Genomic DNA, 19139 nt, shown 5'->3' on the forward strand with positions numbered 1-19139 from the left:
AACATGTAGACGTGCATTATCGTGCAGCAGGACGACGCCGTCGGTCAGCCGCCCACATCGCCGATTTCGAATGGCGTGCCGTAACTTACGTAGAGTTTCGCAGTAGGCTTCTGCATTTATAGTTGTTCAACGCAGCTGAAATCAATCAGCAGTATTCCAAACCGATCCCAAAAGACTGTGGCCATCAGTTTGCGTCCAAATGGCTGTGGTTTGACCTTTGTCGGTCTGGTAGGTGATGGAGAATGACGCCATTCACTTGACTGCCGTTTTCACTCTGGCGTGTAATACGAAATCCATGTTTTATCGCCGGTAACAATCAAATTAAGGAACTCATCACCTTTTTCTGTGTAGCGCATCAATAATTCCAAAGCAGATCTCATTCGGATTTTTTTGTGATGTTCCGTTAAGACGTGTGGCATCCAACGCGCACAAACTTTTCTGAAGCCAAATGGTCATGAACGATGCGACCGATAACAGCTTGAAACATCAGGAAAGAGAAGGGCCAAATCAGAAATCGTTGAGGGACGATCTTTTTTGATTTCATCATCGACGTGTATCAAGTCCTCGGTGATTATCGAGGGCCTCCCCGAACGTTCTTCATCGTGCACAGTAATTCTGTTATTTGTAAACCTTTCACACCATTTTCGAACGTTACTTTTATTCATTACATTATCACCGTACACAGCAACCAACTGCCTATGAATTTCAGCCGGCTTAACGTTTTGATAGTTTAAAAACGTATGTCTCCACGTATTTCACAGTCGGCGGCAACATCGATTTTTCTATTCATTTTATAACGTAATAACTCATACGTAATCAAATATACTACAATGCGACAACTTACAGACAACAATGCAGTGTGTACATTACTATCATGGGCATGAATGATAGGTTTGCTAACCTTAAGGTGAGAAATTTCCCGCGGTTTTTATTTTAAAGATATCCCTCGTATTTTAATCGATGTTTTCTATTTCCTAAATGAAAATTTGTTTTAGAAAAATGTTGTTAATGTATTGTACAATTTATTCAAATTATATAGTAAAAATTTTCAATTTTATAATATAATTTTAAGGAAATAAACTAATTTTTATTTCCTTATTTTACAATAATTAACTGGTATAATGCACAGTAAAGACTTATCTAAGTCTAATGTTACATTTTTGCTGTTTCCGCTTGCTGCGGCATCATAAATTATGATGCTATAAATCATAAAGAAAATGTTTCTATTTTCATATATATATATATATATATATATATATATATATATATATATATATATTGTTCTTCATTACAATTACAAATGAAAACAAAGATGATAACGATAAATTAAAATGTTTAATTTCATTTCATAAAAAACACTTGTCTCAAAGCTGGAACGTGATGTATTACTTAAAGCTGAATGCTGTGGTATAAAATAAGTGCCAAAGTAAAAGAACATTTGAATTAAAGTAATATCGCTATACTTCTGATTAGGTGCATTAGCCCAGAATAGATTAATGTAATTAAGACCTTCAGGGACCTTCGGTTTTTAGTCTAGTTTACTTTGTTTAAAAAATGTATTTAAGTTTAGGCATTTGTATTTAGTAAAGGTAATCTATCCGTATTTTTAAGTGAAATAGGTTGGCCTATCAGAAGCTATAACCTACAAAATAAAAGTCATTTACACTATGTAACAACAAATCATTTACGATCTCTAAAATTGAGAGAAGCAATTAAAAATAATTATGATAATGTTCATTAAAACAAAAAAATGGTTACATTTAGATGAGGTAGAAAATATTATTCTCTAATTTAATATTACGTACTGTTATTATAGAAGAGTTTAGCGAACTATAGGAGTAATGAATGAAATGAATTCATTCAATTAAATTATGCTATTAACTTTTTACTCTTAATAATTATTGTAATTTAAAATTAATGCTTATATTATCATAATTATTTGTATTTTAATGAATGATTTAATTAAAATAAAACGAATTTCAACTTGTTGACCTTAAAGAATATGTTTTATATATTTTTATTTTTAACGGAAAATATATGGATAAAAAAAATACTATTTCAAGATATTAATTTACTTTAAAGATAGAGCAGACTTATACGGATATCATAATAACACGCGTTATGCTACAGGATTACTTATGTTACAAGTTACAGCTTACGGTATATCATTAAGGCAATCGTAGTTCATACAGATTGTTTTTATAAGAACATTCATTCATATGAACACCCTTTGAAATTGAATTGATACAGATTAAAGAATTTAATGTAGTGCAATATTAACGTTTAAAACTAAACAAAATAATTGCGTTAATTTAGCTTAAATTTTGCCTCACTGGTTCGAGACAGTGTATATTATGGGTTGTTTTACAATAATGAAGGACACTAATTAGTCGCTTATAATGTCTGTCTGTCATTTTTACTGTTAAAGTGCGTGTGAAGGTAAAATGCGTATTACCTTTAATAAAGGCGCCGATTACAGTTTTTCCTAAGTTCTTTACGTAGCCTAATTATGTAACGATGTTCTCCAAGCAACAGTCACAGAGAAAGATTGCTTACGGGGCTGAGTATCAAATGTATTACGGTGGGTTCATGTGTTAATGAGCAACATTCGGTTTCGTGAAGAAGGCATCGGGAAACCATTTCGAATATTATTTATCCCTGTAAGCCTGGAATGAGATGCTTTTTATTTTTAGAGTAGCCATATTTGGGATCGATTTTTATCTCACATCAAATCGCCTTCAGGACAAAAAAATTTCCTTTGGAACTGAGATCTTTGTTAAATATACGGCATGACTTTTACTTTTTATTTTTTCGATCGGTTTATCTTTAGAATTTTATTTTTGGGATCTCCATGGAAAATGTTCTTGTCGAAGATAGATCTTAATTTCTACACGAAAACATTTCTGATGAAACACTACTTTCATTATTGAGTGACTAATTAATTTTTTATGTTTATCATATCTTTATTTATACGTTACTTAAAACAAATTATAGAATTTTAAGGAATTTTTTAATAATTCTGACTTAAAGATTTCACTTTTTATGTTCTGGAAAAAGTTTATTGTTTAAACTAAGTAACTGTTAGATACCATAATCTATAGTAATTTATTTTTTATCTTAACGACCTTTCATGATATAAAAGCTACTCCCGAAAACGGTACGGATATTATAAAAAATAACAAGTAGCTCATGCGTTATTAGGGAGGCTGTGGAATGAAATAGTTTCTCGTTGCCAAGATTACTGAGAATATACTGCCGCAAATCAGATTGTTTATTCGGTATTTAGCTCTACAAGTGACGTCTTTACTTTATTCTCCTCTGAACTGTGTGAACATCATGACTATTTGAGCGAGCAATAACTATCGGCGCCTCTTTTATCTTTGCTGCACAACTTGCTTCTTACGTGCATCACAGCTTTAAAAAGGACTGGGACTATAATGGCAGTTTTAAGGTAAAAAAAAAAAAATTGTTATTAGTCATCTGACTGGCCTGATAAAAAACTTCACGTTAACTTATTTGTAAAAATAAATTTTACATTGATGAGCCTAAACTAGTATAATTCACATGTTTGCTTAAATAAAAATGTACGTATGCTAAATAAATTAAAATATTAAATTATATAAAAAAATTAAAAATTTTAACTTGGTGGTTATGTAAGTAATGGTTAAGCAATTAAGTTAGTTGGTTTTCATGGAGTGAAGCCTCGATATTTGTATTCCGTGCTTTTTTTCAAGTTTCGGACTTTTTTTTGTGATTTTGACTGATTTGGAGGACAGGCATTAATTGGTTAATTTTTTACGGACATGTATGTGAAATTGTGTGTTTTACATCGGACTGATTTTTTCTTAAGGTTTTTTCGAGATCAATCTTATTGCCTACTGCAATAGGGTTGAGAATTGAACAACTGTTGTTACAAGTCAGTGCAGGATACAATATAATGTAAACAAGGACCTGGAAAACTTTTTTCAATGCTTCTACGAAGATGAGTGATATTTTTGTAAGTCCTCAAGTCTGTTATAAGGTGAATCCTTTTTTCCTAGATTTATCCCTAATCCTTCACCCTATTGCCAAATCCCCCTGGTTCTAACTGTACCGAACCTTTCCCTTCTGTTGACCCAACAATTTTGACCCCCCAAATCTTTTAATCAATTTTTGGGGGATACAAGTCCTTGATCCCACAAAATGTTTATTCAATTTTTCTCAAGATTCATTTTACCTTCCTGTTCACAATAGTCATGTGGAACATCAGTGGATAAGGAATCCGGCCTAGTCAAAATATAAATAAAATGCAGAGAAGCAGATCACTACAGCTCTCAGGACCAGCGGAAGGAGGTACATCTGGTAAGCCAAGTACTTCAGGAGTGTCTGGTACATCGGGAGCACCTATTAAGAAACCGGAGATGAAAGGCAAGAAGCGAATTAAGCCACCAGTGTCATCAGAAGAGGAGGATCCTGCTTCTGTAAGTGAGGGAATTAATAAACAAACTGACTCTGGCGATATATACCTTGAGGAAATATCTGGGACGGAAACTGAATAGATATATAGTCCAGCACGAAAAAAATCTGGTGGCAATCAATACTGGTTTTAAGGCACTTATGGTATTTTCACCACCAATAGGTAGGTGCTATTTTGCAAGTTTCGCAAACGGAGGGTCCTAGGGAGTATAATATGGACAAAGTCCTTTCGATAAATGTGTCTGATGAAGAATTACTTGGTCTTACCCCTCACAGGTGACAGGTAGAGGTTCCAGGACCCAGTTGTTCAAAAGAGTCGTTACAGGATTTGTTATAACTTTAATGATGGCGACCGTAATTCACTGACTGTAACATTACGGGCAGTCAGGAAAGTTCTGGAAAGTTCAAAACTTCTGGTATTTGTTTTACCAGCAGGAGATATTAGTACCTCAATCAGGAAAAATTAAATGTACTTGCAGCTTGATCGTGAAGAGATGGACAAAATAGTGATGTCTCGACCAGAAATGATAAAACCGAAGACGACTTTGGGATCATCCGGCGAAAGGAGGTCTACTCCGCCTGTCAGTGATAGCAGAACGGTTCTTGTGAAAGATGCTGGAAAATCTTATGCTGATATATTACGAACGATGAAGGCAGCGGTTTCTCGAGAAGAAGTTGATGACGTCCTTTCCCTAAGGAAAAGCAATAATGATGAACTGAATATTCGCGTCAAGGGCTTACAGCGTGCAGAGACCTTCACTGCAGTATTAAGAAGTAAGGCCGCAGATCTACAGATAGACACCAAGTCTCGACGCGGAAGAAGGGCTGTAGTAGATATTAGAGACGTAGACGCTGACACCAATGATCAGGAGGTGAGGGACGCCATTGCCCACACTTTACGGAGCGCTGAGAAATTTCGCATTACTTTCTTCAGGCCAGTATTTGGTGAGATGAGCAATGTCACGGTCATTACGATCTACCGGGCCGCAAAAAACTTGTTGAGGTACGTACGTATATGTATCGGGTTTGTCTTGTGTAGAGCCTGTATAAGAGAGTATGAAAGCCATTGCTTTCATCCTTAGATGCTAGGGTTCGGGGCACAGAAGTGTTGTGTGTAACGGACCAAACAGAAGTAACCTCTGCTACAATTGCAGTGGTAAAGACTATAAGGCTGGTGGCTATAATGAGCCTACTACATGTTTACTCTGTGGGAGTGGAGAGCACCGCACGGGAGGCGTAGAGTGCAAAAAACCTCGTAATGATTAAGCTTATTTTAACAAATGAAAACAGGAGTTCTTTATTCCACGATCTGGTGGGAGAGATTGCGAAGAAGTACGGTGTCGATATTCTTGTTACGGTTGAGCCCGACCGGATTTTCGCAGCCAGAAATGGTTTGAGTACGGATAGAAAGGGTGACATAGTGATAGAAAACGTCAGTTACAGACACAGTTTGCAGCTTTTTGATAGAAAGAGTGGAGTAGTAGCAATTGAAATGGCAATTGTTGTACTGGTGGAAGCCTATATTTTAAATAATTGCGAACTGCATGACTATGAGAGTTTTATGGATAGACTACAGGATATTATTATCAGATCAACCAAGAAAATAATACTAATGGGTGATTTCAATTGTAAATCCATCGAGACAAGGAGCCCACACACTAACTGGAGGGGAGAGATTCTGACCGAGATGATGAAGTCGTTAAGCCAGATTAGATAAAGGATACTGCATCAATGATGACATCCCACGTATGAGGCGAGAGGCCACAGTTCTCTGTTGGACCTCACTATACTGAATTGAAGAATCAAGATCTGTATACATGCAGAGTGTTAAATGCTGAAACAGGCAGCGATCATTTGGCAGTTCTCCTTTAGATCCGAGATCCAGCTTTCCTCGTGAGGAATCGTCAGAAACCCTGTAGACTTTTTATCGTCAATCGGATTTGGTGACGACGAAAGTAGTCACTGAGGTTAGAAACGTACTTAAACTCATGCCCGAGGTAATCCAAGACACTATTGTTCAGGAGATCGCCGCTCTTCCGCTTGGGCGAACGGAATATAAATCTGCATACTGGTGTACGACGCGGATAGCTCAACTCCAAAGGGAGCTCCAGCGTTTTAGGAGATTAAAACAACGTCTTCGTTGTAACTCCAGAGAAGGGTACGAGTTTGCTGCACTACAGTATGCAGAACATAGAAAGAGAGCCAAAAAACTAAAATGGCAACAATTGTGTGCGGGTCTGGACAATGACCCGTGGAGACAGGCGTTTCAGATAGTTACTAAGCGGTTCGGGAGGCGTCTGGCTGTCCTGACGCATGAGAGAACCAGGGATGAGGAGGTTTGACATTTCCGTGTAGTGGGAGGGTGCTTTCAAGTTCTTGTGACTTGGAGAAGAGATGTTTTACGTTAGCTGAGGTCACCACAGCTGTCAATAGACTAGATAAGAAGCGATGCTCAGGTTAAGACGGCATACCGGCCCGGATCCTAAAAGGACTGATAAAGCAAATTCCTTGGGAGTTGATTGAGATGGTTAACCAAGGTCTAGAAAATGAGATCTTCCCGTCTTGCTGGAAGATGTCCCGCTTGATCCTTCTACCTAAGCCCAGATGTGAAGACCAAGCAGATAGCTACCGTCTTCTGTGCCTTTTGAACAACATGAGTAAAGCTGTAGAACATATGATGGTAAGAAAACTTATTATGACAGCATTGATTGTCTGCATAATTTTACGCGACCAGGTTTGGAGAAAGGCTTTGGATAAATGGAGGAATCTTCAAAGAATGCAGAGTATACTTCGTAAAGTTGTTGGTCATGATTTCTGCATTTCGTACAATATCGTATGAAGCGGCATGTGTACTAGCTACTATGCCTCCTGTCGACTTCTTGGTGCGGGAACACACAAATATATATGGCAGCATGAGCAAAGCATCGTTAACCACCATGAACACCTGGAGTGAAAGGTGGAGAGCAGGGCTAAAAGCTGAATGGACTAGAATGGTCATTCCTGACCTAATGGTTTGGTGCAACTGAAGACATGGTGAGATAAATTTTTACATTGCCCAGATGTTATCTGTGCATGGAAATTTCGAGGTTTGTCTTCATCGTGTTGGCAGACGTGACACACCGGAATATATGTTTTGCTATGCAGACGACACGGCGAATCATACGCTACTTTTCTGCCCGAGGTGGCATACACTGCGCTCTCGAGCGTGCGTTGTGGGTTTAAGTCCAGAAAACCTTGTCACCTATATGCTAGCTTCGGAGGATAACTGGCGATCCGTGGGTCAGCTTTCAAGAGAGGTCTTATGGACCAAAGACGTCGAGGAAAGGAACCGGATTTTTAGTTAAGGATGGCCGATTGCCCCAGTCGTAAGGACCGAAATGCTGAGGTGTGCCGGTTTCAATGGTCGGCTGGGGACTCCAGGGAAGTTTTAGGAATGAAATAAGATAAAGACTGAGTCCCTGCCACCGTGTGGGGCCTGGGAACGACATAGTCGGGCCCGGTTCCCCCGTGCGGTGGATAGAGGCGGGCAGTTAGAATGACCGAATCCCGGTTCTCGTGGGATCCATCCTCCCCGAGAATTAGAGGCAGGCAAAAGGATAAAATAGGAAAAAGATCCAACCGGCGGGTCGACCTACTGTGCCGTATTTATTGTCGGTGGGTGGAGAGGCCAGTTAGGGTTTGAAGGACACCCACCTGGGCCGAGTTTTACTTAACTGTATGTCCGACACAGGAGAGTAGGGGGAAAAAAAGAAAAAAAACATCAATTAAGTAGTTAAATTCACAAACTGGGTACTGCAAAACATGGGAAATACAATTGACATTAATCGCATATCTTGTTTTCATAGTAAAATGGTAATGTATTTGCATTATTTTTACTTTAATAATAATCTCATTTAAATAATATAATAATAAATTAAACCAGTTTTTTCATTTACTCAGTTTAATTTTGCAAAATTAATACACACTAACATTTTTTTTCGACAGAAAACTGCATCACATTATTTAATCGAGTTTTGTGTTAATTATTTATAACTGACCTTGTCACGTGCCAGTTTAATAATGTTTGTATTTTATTATTGGTTTTTTTATTATTCAGTTCATATTTTTTTCGGTTATATTCTTATTCTTATTATATTCGGTTTGCGGTTACTGCATTTCTCTTATTATTATATCAAAAATTTTATAAATTTTTAACACATTGATATATTCCGTAATTTATGGTATAGATATTACGTAGTTGCAAGTCATTAATATTATTCTTTACCATCGTATCTGATAATATTAATATAAAAATTATGGACGTAAAATTAGAAATACTAATAATAACTTAAAACAAATAATGAATACATTTAAAAGACCGTTCAAAAATACTGTATCTTGTTATTTTTAATAAAAGATTGCTATACTTGGAATTCAACTTCTTAAAGTCAGTAGCAAATCAAAAACACCTACCGAGAACGTAATAATATTAAACACCGCCTTTAAAAAGTAAAAATTTATAAACTTGTGAAAATTATATTTTTAAAAAAATTTTTAAGGGAATCTATTTTAAAAGTCATAAAATCATAATCATGTTTATCTATCAGAAAATCATAAAATGTATTCCATCTCTCTTTTCTTCTTCTATGGATACATACATATACATATATATAATTCTCAAATAACCAAGTACGAAGCAATGATACGATGACAAAAGGATTTTAATCCGTGTAAGTTTAATTTGTTTTAACGTGGCCAACAGAAGACTTTCCAGTGCAAAATAATAAAATAATCATTGAAATCGGTAATTTTGGTGAAAGGTAAAATTTAAAGTACCATAAAAAATATATATCCAAGTACGGGCCGAATAAGCAACCTTCTCCTTTATATCTTTCAACTAAGGATATCTACTTGGAATTAGTATCCAATTTAACATTGGAAGCATTCATTGTCGCATTGAAGCGCTTTATTTCTTGTTGGGGTATACCAAACCAAATATTTTCCTACACGGAACAAACTTCAAGGCTGCAAACAACATTCTCCATGAATTGCGTACAATATTTAAATCAAAGGACTTCCAGTACAATGTTCAGTCCTTTTCCACATTACAAGGTATAAATTTAATATTCATCCCTCCTTCATCCCCGCATTTCGTGGGTTGTGGGAAAACGGCATAAAGAGCGTTAAGTTTCATCTTCGTCGTATCATAGAACAATCGACTCTTGAAGAAAAGTCGAAGAATAGTGCGTCTTGAAGTCTTGAAGAATTGTACGTCGTACTTACGCAAATTGAAGATCGTTTTAATTCACACCCATTATATGTTGTATCTTCTGCGAGGGATCCGCAACCGTTAACTCCCGGAGACTTTCTTATTGGATTTCCTCTCAGCTTAGTTGCTGATCCTGATTTCACCGAAAGTTTTGTAATCATTTAATTTTTTAGGCCGTTGGGAAATAATGCAAAAATTTACACAATCCATTTGGAATAAATGGTCAAAGAATTACTTAAATCAATTGCAACATAAAAAGTGGCAAACTTCTAAGAGGAAACTCTGTGAAGGAGACTTAGTACTAATATCAGATGAAATTCTCCTTTACAGTGGAAACTTGGCTTGATAATAAAAATATTTAAAGGATTAGACAGTTTAGTACGTGTTGCGGATGTCAAAATCTCCTTCGTAGTACTTCATAGACCAACATACAATCTACGTTTGTAAACAACCTTAAAGAACAAATACTTATTTAATCAAGGTGTTTACTTAAACGAAGTATCTGTTTAAACATGGAAACTAAATATTCAAGATATCTGTTTAATCAAGTATTTACTAAATCAAGGTATCTACTTATTCTAAGAATCTACTTAGTCAAGCGATTTGCTTATACTAAATATTTACTTATTCTATCTACTTATTCAGTCAAACATTTATTGATTCAAAGGGTTTGTTTGTTCAAAGAACTTATTCAATACAAACTTCTGTTTGTTCAAATGATTTGTTTTAAGAACTTATTCAGTTCAAAATCTATTTATACTAGGGTTATTATTTCTTATTTCATTATATCAATGAACATTTATAAACAATCTTTCTTTTTTTTGGCGGTTCAGATATGAAATTAAGTATTGGTATTTTTCTTTATTTTATTCAGTCCTTGAACCTATTATTTCTTGTTATTATTTTTCTGATTATTAACGAACATATTGTTCTTTATTTCTTTTGTCTCAACGATTCAACATACGAGTAACATATCTCGTCTTTGTTAGAATCCTAAAAGTTAAATTATGTAAAGTTTAAACAATGTATCAAATCTTTACTATAAAGAATTTATATGGTGCGTGCACTCAAAAATGTTAATGTAAAATGTTTTCAGTTTAAATAAATTACAGTCTATCCTACAAGCATTTTTCCACTTCATTATTTACGCAATCGGCAATTCTATACGGTTCGTTAACTAAGCAGTTAAAACGTATAGCAATAATTGTATAATTATTTTTCCATATCCTCAAATTAATATTTCAAAATAAAATAATAAGGGTTTTTTAAAAAAAATAATCGTCTAGAAATAGACGCATAAAATACTATATGAAAAAATGTTGCTACAAATAAGTAAAGACACATTACATTTTATAAATATCTGTCCAACTATTTTTGAAAAATTAGACTTCAAATTCAGCATTTAAAAAGTACACACACACACACACATATACACAAACACACAAATATTATTAATATTTTACGTAGTTTATGCGTGACAAGCAAAAGTGGTCGATTTTACATTCGATTTCAGCTACTTTTTTAAATTTCTGTACTACTACTACTACTAGTATTATTTATAAACATGATATTTAATGTAGTGCAGTATCAGTTTATTCCCATCGGGAATTTTTTATTTTTAACCCATCGGGTTGGTCTAGTGGTGAACGCGTCTTCCCAAATCAGCTGATTTGGAAGTCGAGAGTTCCAGCGTTCAAGTCCTTGTAAAGGCAGTTACTTTTATACGATTTGAATACTAGATCGTGGATACTGGTGTTCTTTGGTGGTGGTTGGGGTTTCATTTAATCTCCCACATCTCAGGAATGGTCTAACTGAGACTACAAGACTACACTTCATTTACATTCATACATATCATCCTCTGAAATAATACCTGAATCGTGATTTCCGGAGACTAAATAGGAAAAAGAAAGAAAGTATCAGTTTATTCGTTGCGCAACTAAACCAGCATATGTAGGTCTGTATATATTTACTTAGGTTAATATATGTTAAAACTATTTTTTTCGAGGTACTAAGTTCCACCCGGGTTGCTGGTCACTTTGCTACAAGTGATAATAATCTAGGTGAATATATTGTCGTGGAGAAAACTGTTTATGTATATATTTATAGTTTTGAAATGTAATTTTAAAATCGATTTTAAATTCAATTTCCATATATTTTTTTTGCAACCTCTGTCAAACAAACCTTTTTGGAAGAGTTGTTAAAAATGTGTCCTAATTTAGCTTTTAAATGTTTTAAGTCCGTTATGAACAATTAAATTAAAAAATAGGGTATCTCTGTCAGAAAGTATATGTTTAAGTTGATTATCCATTAGAATAGATGTATGAATTGAAAAAATTAATTTTTATCTTTTATTATTATTATTTTTTAACTTTTTAAATACTGGTTATCTTAACAGCATTAAAATCAATAACGGAATATTATTCCTCTCATTTGTCACTAATTTTTATTTGTACAGGGACACGCTTTAAAGCAAAAATGATTAAATTATACTGAAAAATAAGTATTCCTGTACCGAAAATTAAACAAAAAATTCCTTTTCTGGTGAATACTATTCTGCAATTCCCCTGTCGTAATTCCAAACATCATTTGGAATTAAATTTTGTATGCTTAATCTGAATAGTTTTCAATGTAAAACAATAAAAAAGTAAAATTTAATATATTTTTGTGGTAAACCGTGATGACAGGAAAAAATTGTCGATTTGGTAAAATCTGTGTGTCCAAATCTTTGGGCTTTTTAATTAAAATTTGTAATTTTCGTTATAAAATTATTTACAACACAAAAATGTAACTTACTTGATCTGTATTAAAGGTCCAGATAAATAATATTGAATTATATACAAAGAACAGCACTTTCAATTAAAACAAATAAATATAAAGAAAATTTATAAAACCATCCATATTATAATATTTGCCGTATTACTTTGTATTAAAATATTAAATATGATTTATTATTTATATTTTTGATAAAACTATCCTACGTGAAAACTGGAAAGAAACATGAGTTTGAATGACGGTATTCAGCTTTTGAAAACGATGAATGTTCGCATTTTCAGATTTCCTGTCGCATTTTCTTTCTTTTTCTTATTTAGCCTCCGGTATTTACCGTTCAGATATTACTTCAGAAGATGAATGAGGATGATGTGTATGAGTGTAAATGAAGTGTAGTCTTGTACAGTCTCAGGTCGACCTTTCCTGAGATATGTGGTTATTTGAAACCCAACCACCAAAGAAAACCGGTATCCACGATCTACTATTCAAATCCGTATAAAAATTACTGACTTTACTAGGACTTGAAAGCTGGAACTCTCAACTTCCAAATCAGCTGTGGGAAGACGCGTTCACCACTAGACCAACACGGTGGGTTTACATTGATTATCTGATAAACCAAACTTAACTTAATCATAAAATTATTTTATAAATTAATTTAAAAACATTCACACAATTATTTATTTTTATAAATTAACTATTTAGACAAAAGATAGCTCCAAGTTAAATTACATAGTCGAGTAGTAAAATAGATCCGTTTTTAACTCATTTTCTCGCTGTTATAAATTTTTTCTACTAGTATTTAATTTTACAGATAATAACAGAACAGCCGATTAGAAATTAGAAATTTTTAATTAATTTATTACTATTTCCAGCACGGTGATGACATAATACGGTTTACAAAGTTATAATGTATGTTGACCGTTCAGCCATAATGTTTCCTTCGTTTCGAATTGTCATTCGTCATTATTACCATCTATTCCGGTTTTTAATATTTAGTAAATTTTGACTATTATTGCTTTCATCACAATACACTATGCTTATAAATAAGTTAGTAGCTCCAATTTCCAATGTAATAGCTCCGAAATTATTTTTAACTCGGTAACGTTCAAATTTTATCCCGAAAATCTGTATTTGTAAATAAAGGTTTAAAACATCTAAATTTTCTTACCGTTACTTTTTAAACAAACGCAATCACATATTTAAAGCTGTGGAATTTTGCTTACAATACGTAAAAAGTATACGTGTAAAACTGTAAAAATGTAACGTTACACCTTAATTAAAATTAACAGTTTAAACGAATTAAGTTCCATAACTTACTTCAGGCAGTCCTGATCTATATGTTAAAATATTAAAAATGGAGCACTACTAAATGGTGCGCTAAGAAAGTTTTAAAGTCACGAACAAGGAACATCCTCGGTAATATAAAACACGATACTGAGAATAAGTGAACCGAACTATTCTGCCAATTATTCATAACGTTCACTTTTATCTAGACTTAATACGTAATCGTTAACCCCTTCCATTTCCAAACAAGAAAGCAGCTACGAACAATCATCTTCCAACCATACACACATTTTTAAAAGACTTCTTCAACATTTAAATACATCATAAAATAATTCCATTCAATAAAACATTAATTGTAGTAAGTATTGATAATTATATGAAATTTTTATTGTAATAATAATTATTAATTTATAAATTATTTTTAATAATAATAAAATAATGTACATTATAAAATTTTAATTTTCCAGAGCGATGGTCAAGAGTCTGTGTGGTTTTATTAGATGTTAACGTCATTGTTAACATTTTGCCTGTGGAAGGTTTTTCAAAATAAAACCCTACTTAACTTTCTATTTCCACTTCAACGATTCTAACAAAGATTGAAATATTCAAAATCTCCAGTTGTAAGAGAACCCAAAAGCTGGAATGAATTCTCTTCTATACTGTTTTATTGATTTTTAACTGTGGATGACAAAGCAATCATTTCTAATGATTCGACCGTAGAAAATGTCGGTGAAACGTAATTCTATTCAGTAGAAATGGAAACCAAATATAAAAGATATAGAAGAAAATGAAGCTGCAGTAGAAGAGGGTGGCAAAAAAATTACTAATAAACTCTTACGCCTGATAGGAAAGGAATTTAATATACGATAAGGCGTACCATCATTCTTAAGGGGCTCAACAAAATTTCTAGAAAAACATGATTCACTATTGGAAGGTAAAAAGAAAGTTTTAGAAAGACCATGAACGTACGTACAAAGCGGGTAAAGGTAATATAACCATTCCTTTCTTCCTGTATGTGATGAAAAAGTAATTAAGTTTCTAGAGTGACAGCATTTAACGTATATTTTAAGAAAACTCAACCAAATTTATTGTATTTTAATTGCTGTACCAATGCTGTGTTAAATAGAGTAAAGCTTTTTGTTATATATATCTTTACCACGACGGAACGGAGACGGTATATGCGTTTGGGGTAAGAGGTTGTTTGTTGTTTGTGTGTATGTCTGCTACCATTTTCTTCAAAAACTACTGGACCGATTTCGATGTAGGTTTTTTCAATACAGAGGTATTTCTTCAGCGAACGTTCTTAGACGTGCTTTACGGTTATAGGCCACCAGGGGGCGCCGCAGTAGATGTATTTCTATAAAACGGCTGGACCTATTTTAATACAGTTTTTGCATTACATAGTATCAAATCAGAGCAGGTTCTTAGACTAGTTTCACGGTTATAAGTCAACAGGTGGCACTGCAGTAGATATGTTTTTTCAATACGGCTTCGTGGGTTTTTAAAAATTTTTAATAAATCATTTGTAACAGGTTATAAAAATGGTTTATACCACTTTTCAAAAGTTTAGAGCACATCCAAGTAAAATTTAGTGATTTAAATATATTTTTTACGAACTCATTCAGTTTTCATTAAGGTTTTTTAATTAAGTACTTTGCTAAATCAAAGTACTTAATTATTTAGCAATGTACTCCTTTAGAATTTCAGTAAAAAAGATTGTAAAATAAAGATTACTCTGATTGCCGCTAATTATAGTTTAAGTTTTATAGGTCAAGTTTTTTTATTTTTTAATATTAACTGCGGTATATGTGGTTAGCGAATACACATATTAACTGCATGGCATCTAAAAGACTGCTCATAAAATGCTTAATATTTACCATAGGATAAGCAATCATATCTAGTTTTGAACTTTGATTACCGAAAGATAATCTAAATATGTCAAATTTAACGATTATTTAAAATGAAATATATTATTTTTTACAGCTACGTTATAAAGTTTTATTAATCTTTTATTATTTATTAGTTGAATTATTACAATTTAAATTTATGCATTAAGGTATGAAAAAAACACATCAGTGAACTGTACAATTTTGCAAGACGAAGAGAGGTCAAAGGTCAAACCCAAATAGTTAATGATAAACCCTTTTTTGCATTATAATTATTATTAAGTTATTTACCTACTGTCTTTGACCGTATAGAAAAGAAAGATTCATATTCCAGTAAACATTAACCTGTTTTGCTTTTGTATTCGGCTATTATACTAAAATATCTTTTAAATTAATCTGCCGGTGATGGTTATATCCTATTTTCACCTTGCTAACTCTATCAATTCTGGTTATTCTTTTCTTCAGGATGCTTACTGATGTGTTAATATTATTATTTGCAGTTCCTTTGTTTTCAGGTCAAATATTTTATTGTATATCTTTTATTTTTTTCCATAAATGTTTAACGAAAAGGCTTCTTTAAATCCAATAGTGTTTATACCTTGTACATTATGAAACATGAATATTTCTAAGTTATGAGATATAATTTTTCAAATAATAAGCCCGTGAAAATAAAATTTTATGGTAGTTATTATAAATAAATTAAAATATAGCTATAGTCATTATTTCTAGTATTCTATTTGATGACAATAAAAAAACTTTACTTTCATTATTAATAATTAGTCAATAACAATGCAATAGACAGTGTTGTAACTGTAAATAATATATAAACATATCAGTAAAGAGTAAGTTAGGATTGTAAATCAGAAAGTATTCGTTACATTAAGATTAATATGTCGTAATCAAGGTTTCACGCTTTAAAAGATATAATTAAAAGTTTGTGTTAAAATAATATACATTATATTTTATAGCTTGATAAATTCTTTTTCAATTGATTCTAATTTGGACAGTGTTAATTTCATTATTTCATATATCTACGTACAAATTGTTCACGGCAATGAAAAAAAATGTATTGTGATAAAAACGGTCTCGGGGGAATTTCAGTACGGGAGTACCAATATACGATCATCAATTGTCAATTCGTTTTAAATAAATTAGGCTTATAATTTATATTTATAATGTAGTGATCTTCTTCCTGACTCTTAGTTCTCGGTCACTAAAGGATTTAACCTCCCCTACCCGAGCTTCTTCCTGCGAAATAGTTTAATTAATCCGTCTTAATAATGCGTTTTACTTGATACTTTAATTCATTTTACCGACTTCTCGAGCGGAACAGTAGACTCTGTATAATATCTCTTACAACTTCCCCATGAAAACATTTTTCATGCGCTATATAACTAATCTCTCATCACTGGTAAATATGACTGGATCTAGTAAAAAAATAATCGTGTTAACTTTCTCTACAAAGAAAAGTGTGCAATAGCGAATGCAGTTTATAATTTCAAATAGCTTATCCTCTTCATGAAGTTTCTTGTTGTAATCAATAAAGAATATTGGAGGCAAAAAAGACTTCACAATTTTATTTACTCAGTTGAAATTGTTTTAAGAGAATTTAATTTTAATCAAACAAATAATAAAATTTGTTAACTGTAGCTTAGGAAAAACCTTACGGGATTGAACTGCAAGATTGTTATAGAACCATGTATCGTTAATTATAATAACGAATTATGTAAACAATAGAGTTAGTGACGGGATAAGTAGACAATAATTTAATACATAATTAATAGGGTTTATAAATGGAGAAAATTAAGTAGTAAAGTATGATCGGGTTCGAATGTTTGATTCTAATAAACCTAAAAAAAACCTGTTAAACCTAAAAAAATAAATGTTTTAATGAAAAATATACAAAATTACTTACTTTTAGTGATTAGGAAGGTAATAAAAAAATGATTCTCTTTATAAGCTCTTAATCAACGTAATAGTAGTCTGTTTAAAATTAATATTTATTAAATTTAAATAAATAATTAGTTCTATTAACTGTAATATTTATAATAAAGAAAAACATTAGAGTGAGCCAATAAATTTTTTCTCTAGTATAGGAAAAATTATTTTAATGCAGTCATTTTTTTAAACTTCTAATACAGCCATATTAATTTTCAACTCCAATTTCATTAGGAGAAATTAAATGGTTTTTATAATTTTTTCCATTAGCTTTGTAACTTTTCACCTTCAATAGACGTCAAATATTCTTGAATTATTTTATGCCAAATTTACTTACTGGGGCAAGTCCTAGTAAGGGACTTAATATAAAGGCTAACCATTTTATAACTATCGATGATATTATCAAACGTTAATTTAGAAAAAAAACTAAGCATATAATCATACAATATTACGCCTGACAATTTTTATTATCAGTCGAAGTTCAAAACTACACAAAAATATGAGTCTGATTGTTATTTTTATTTGTCTTTCTAATGACATTCTTTGTAAAGAAAAAACCCTTCTAATGAGTTTAGGAGGCTGCAAATCCTCAGTTAATGTAGCATATATCCTCATATATATAGCAAATTATATCAAATTTATATAATAATAGCATGAGATTCACCTACAGTCTGCGCTTTTAAAAAAAATTCAAAATAATTAAATAGGTAAGAAAAGAAATCGTAGAAATATTCATTGTACGTTTTCAGTTTACGTAATACAGATTATAAACTGGACTCCTACAGCGGAGACACTCCAAACAAGACCGGACTAATGAAAATTCTTTTAACATTTAAAATCTATTAAGAATTGTCAATGATCGACCTAGACTATAGCAAGGACATCCTTGCCGTTATATATTAACATTGCCATTAAAGTTAGATGTTTGAGAAAAATTATTCCAGGACTCTTATTTGGCCAACTAATTCCAAAATATTTATCCGTACAAAAGATATCAATGATTTTTCTTGTACCTGAGAAGATTGAAACTAAATTTATTTATATTTGAGTACGTTAATAAAGAATTTATTAGAAGCTAATCGTTCGAAAACTATGTTCAAATCCTTCGGTAAGAAAAAGCAATCTCGTGACATTCATTAGCCTAATTTTGTAAGATTTTAAATATTATCACCGTGAATTACGATTTGACTGTTTTGTACTGCTATCATTATGTAAATAATACGCACAACGAAAAGTGGGCTCTTTGGTGAAATTTGACTCTGTGGTAAACCGGAAGGAACAATGAACTCTTCTGAAGAAATGAAAATTTTTAATAATTCCTTAAATACGGTTGAAAAAAGTTAACTGAATTTCCAACAAAACCTGTAGTTATTCTCACGAAAAATTCCACGGTTAATTTTTGAAAGGCCAAACTGAAATCTTTATGTAGAACATCAACCTGTTTGATTTGGTGTAATGAATTCGCTAAATATAATTTGATGTCTACAAAACTACTAAATTTTTAGTCTTCTTATGACAGATCCGTGTTGTTTAGATGACATTTATGGATAATCATTGAG

The 19139-nt window shown here is 32.5% G+C and overlaps 1 protein-coding gene across 2 annotated transcripts in view; it reads right to left on the reverse strand.

Annotated features, from left to right (window-relative positions):
- The window catches only part of e (nonribosomal peptide synthetase ebony), a 105690-nt gene that overhangs the window by 69285 nt on the left and 17266 nt on the right, over nucleotides 1-19139 (reverse strand). Inside the window, exon 1 of one of the 2 annotated variants that reach the window (XM_075376402.1) lies at nucleotides 13790-13901. The exons of the other annotated variant lie outside the window; for it this stretch is intronic. The gene's annotated coding sequence lies outside the window, so the exon portion shown is untranslated. Of the gene's footprint in view, nucleotides 1-13789; nucleotides 13902-19139 lie in introns of those variants that run through there. 2 annotated transcript variants of the gene reach the window in all.

This window comes from Lycorma delicatula, chromosome 1 (genome assembly GCF_047948215.1).
Source record: "Lycorma delicatula isolate Av1 chromosome 1, ASM4794821v1, whole genome shotgun sequence".
Lineage (NCBI taxonomy): Eukaryota > Metazoa > Arthropoda > Insecta > Hemiptera > Fulgoridae > Lycorma > Lycorma delicatula.